Raw genomic sequence first — 3,910 nt, 5'->3', positions numbered from 1 at the left:
CTCTGGAGAAGGATGTCATGCTGGGTAAGGTAGAGGGTCAGAGAAAGAGAGGAAGACCCCTAATGAGATGGATTGGCCAGGTGGCATCATTGATGGACTCGAGTGTGACAGCGGTAGTGAGGTTGGCCCAGGATCGGACATTGTTTCATTCTGCTGTGCATGGGATCGCTATGAGTTGGGTCTGACTCGATGGTACCTGACAACAACAACAACAACATCCATAGCTCATCATTATCCACACAGTTGAAAATCTTTGCATAGTCAATAAAGCACAGGTAAACATCTTTCTAGCATACTCTGTTTTCAGCAAAGGTCCATCTCTAGTCAGCAATGATATCCCTCATTCCATATCCTCATAAGAGTCTGGCTTGAACTTCTGGCAGTTCCCTGTACTGTTTCAGCGATTTTTGAATTATCTTTAGTAAAATTTTATTTGCATGTGATATTAATGATATTGTCTGATGATTTCTGCATTCTTTTGGGTCATCTCTCTTTGAAATAAGTACAAATATGGATCTCTTCCAATCGGTTGGCCAGGTAGCTGCCTTCCAAATTTCTTGGCATAGATGAGTGAGTGCCTCCAGTGCTGCCTCAGTTTGTAAAAATATTTTAATTTGTATTCCATCGTTCCTAGAGCCTTGTTCTTTACCAATGACTTCAGTGCACCTTGAACTTCTTCCTTCAGTACCATTGGCTCTTGAGCATATACTACCTCTTGAAATGGTTGAACATCAACCATTTCTTTTTGGTACAGTGACTCCTCTGCTTATTCCTTCCATCTTCTTTTGATGCTTTCTTTATCATTAAATATTATGCCTCTGTTGTTGTTGCTGAGTGGCATAGAGTTAGTTCCAGCTCACAGCGACCCTGTACAGGGTTTCTGAGGAGCAGCTGGTGGGTTTAACTGCTTACCTTGTGGTTCACAGTCCGATGCTTATCCTAAAGCACCATACCAGGAGTCCAATAGAATCCTTCAATATTGAAAGTTGAAGCTTGATTTTTTTTCTTCAGTTCTTTCCACTTGAGAAGTGCTTACCATGTTCTTTCCTTTTGTTTTTTAATTCCAGGTCTTTTCACATTTCATTATAATACTTGACTTTGTTTTCTCTAGCTGCCCTTTGAAATCTTTGGTTCAGCTCTTTTACCTCCTCATTTCTTCCATTTGCTTTAGCATCTCTACAATGGAGTACACGTTTCAGGGTCTCTTCTGACATCGATTTTGTTGTTTTTCTTCTTTCTTGTGTCATTAATTACCTTATGTTTCCTTTCTGTATGATGTTCTTGATGTCATCCCATAACTCTTCTGGTCTTCAGTCTGTAGTGTCTAATGCATCAAATCTGTTCTTAAGATGATCTCTAAATTCAGGTGGAATATGTTCAAAGTCATATTTTAGCTCTAGTGGACTTGAATAAATCTTCAGCTTCATCCTGAACTTGCATATGAGCAATTAATGGTCTATTCAGTCTGTCCCTGATCTTGTTTTGGCTAACGATATGGAGCTTTCCTACCATCTCTTCCAACAGTTGTAGTCAATTTGAGTTCTGTGTACTCCATCTGGTGATGTCCATGTGTTTAGACGTCTTCTTTATTGTTTTAAAAAGGTATTTACAATTAATAAGTCATCAATCTTGTAAAATGCTGCTATGTGAGTGCTGCCAACGCCCCGGTGGAGAAACTGAGAACAACATGGAGTCCGAAATATTTCAAGTGGGTACAAAACTTGTTACATTATCAGGTCCGCCATTTTAGGCTGTACCTTCCGGGTTCTTCCCTCTCCCCTCCCTTCAACTCCATTTTGTCTGTTTCCCTGCCCTAAGCTACAAGGCGCATAGTTTAAAGGGCAACATGGCTTTTGATAGGCCAGAGCTAAATCACCCCAGCAATGATCACTCTCTTCCTGTTGAGCCTATATAAGACCACTCCCTTCCTGTTGACTTTCTCTTCTTCCTCTCTCCTCTTCTGTCTCCTGCCTTCTCTCTCCGGCAGAGGTCACCTTCCTCACCCTGAATAAAAGTCTCTAAACGGGCCATCTGGTGTGCGGTATGGTTGATGAGCGTCGCCAGGGTTTGTTTTTCCCTTTCAAAACTATTTCAGCAATATAGACAATTAAGTGTGTTGTGGGCGATGGCATTATTGGTAAAACAGGTCTCCTGATATCCTACACAACAAATTTCCATCTGAATATGTACCAACTGTTTTGGACAACTATGCTGTCACAGTTATGATTGGTAGAGAGTCATATACTCTCGGACTTTTTGTTACTGCAGGGAAAGAGGATTATGAGAGATTACAACGCTGAGTTATACACACAGAGATGTATTTCTAGCCTGTTTTTCAGTCATCTCTCCTACCTCATTTGAAAATGTGAAAGAAAAGTGGATACTAGGGACAACTCACGACTATCCAAAGACCCCTTTCCTGCTTGTTGGGACCCAAATTGATCTCAGAGATGGCCCCTTTACTGTGTTGCTGTCTTTACTATTGAGAAACTTGCCAAGAACAAACAGAAGCTGAGCACCCCAGAGACTGCCGAAAAAACTGATCCATGACCTGAAGGCTGTCAAATATGTGGAGTGTTCTGCACTCACACAGAAAGGCCTAAAGAATGTGTCTGACAAAGCAATATTGACTGCCCAGAAGCCTCTAGAACCTGAAGAAGAGCCACAGGTGTGTGCTGCTATGAACATCTCACCAGACCTCTTTCTGCACACCTGGTGTTGGCATCGTACTAAAAGTAATGTTTAAATTAAACTAAAGATTAAAAATTAAAGTTTGTTTTTGCAATAATTTAACAAGTGCCCTGTACCTACCCATATGAACTCATGAGAGACAAAGCCTATAGGTATGCCCCCTCCCCTCTCCCAATACTAGTTAATTTTTAGTAATTGTGTGTTGTCAGAAAAGTGATCAGTACTAGTTTTCGTTTTATTGTTTCAAAAAAAAAAATTTTTTTTTTTAAAGCAAGGCATGCTTGTTGATGACTTTGTAACAGAAGAATTCCAAATGTTGAAGCTGCTCCCTGGCTCCACCTTGGAGAGTAATATGGGGGATCTTAGTGTTTTTTTGTTTTCTCATCTTTTTGAGGGAATGTGCGGGAGTTCATTTTATTTCATCTTGTTTTTGTTTCCTTCATTAACCAGTGGCCAGTCCTGAGAGGAGGACGGGGTTGATTTCACAGTCCACTGAATGAAGTTAGAAACCATGTCTCCACCTGGTGCCCTTCAGAAGGAGCACAGTGAATGCCTTTTGGAATAACATACTCCTTGTTAAAGTTGCCTTTCTCTCCACCCTTGAGTAGGGTCAGTATTTGATAAAATTCATGAAAGTGAGTGGAGCCTATCTTGTCCCTCCTCTTTTCTAGGATGAACTATATATGTGACTGTGACTTTTAAGGAAATTTGTTTGCCATTTGCTGATTTGATTTGTTTTTTTAAGTTAATTTTTAACTTCTTTTATTGACAAATGAAGAAAAGTATTTGTATCTTTTGAAATACACCAAATGAACTGAATTCATAACTAAAGATTTTTTTATAGTGTAAGATACAGTGTTCTTGGAACACAGCTGAAGACCTGGTGTATAGAGGAGATAGGAGGGGTGGGTGGTGTGATTCACATTCTCTTTCAAGTGATGGGGATGGAGGCTTGCTTCCTAAAGAAGCTTGGAGTGGGGCTGAGAGTAGAAAGAACGTTGAACAACATGAGGACCAGTCAGGAGAATCTCCTTTCCTGTTTTACATATGAGTAACTCTAGTTTAATAAAAATCATGGAAAGAGTCTTTTGAAGACTCTCTGTAAGTGTTAATAGGGATTTTATAAGCTTATTTTGATTACAGTTTCCAATTGCTTAAAATGTTTCAGTAATTTTTTCCACCTCCTCCAAATCTGAATTTTTATAGATTCATTAGTGTT

General features: G+C 39.8%; 1 pseudogene; it reads left to right on the top strand.

Annotated features, from left to right (window-relative positions):
• Nucleotides 1-3,380, top strand: part of LOC102812506 — a 137,174-nt pseudogene extending 133,794 nt beyond the window's left edge.
• The last annotated feature ends 530 nt before the right edge of the window (nucleotides 3,381-3,910 follow it).

The sequence above is a fragment of the Chrysochloris asiatica genome, unplaced genomic scaffold, assembly GCF_000296735.1.
Source record: "Chrysochloris asiatica unplaced genomic scaffold, ChrAsi1.0 scaffold00369, whole genome shotgun sequence".
Taxonomy (NCBI): domain Eukaryota; kingdom Metazoa; phylum Chordata; class Mammalia; order Afrosoricida; family Chrysochloridae; genus Chrysochloris; species Chrysochloris asiatica.
This window is presented reverse-complemented; position numbering and strand designations above follow the sequence as displayed.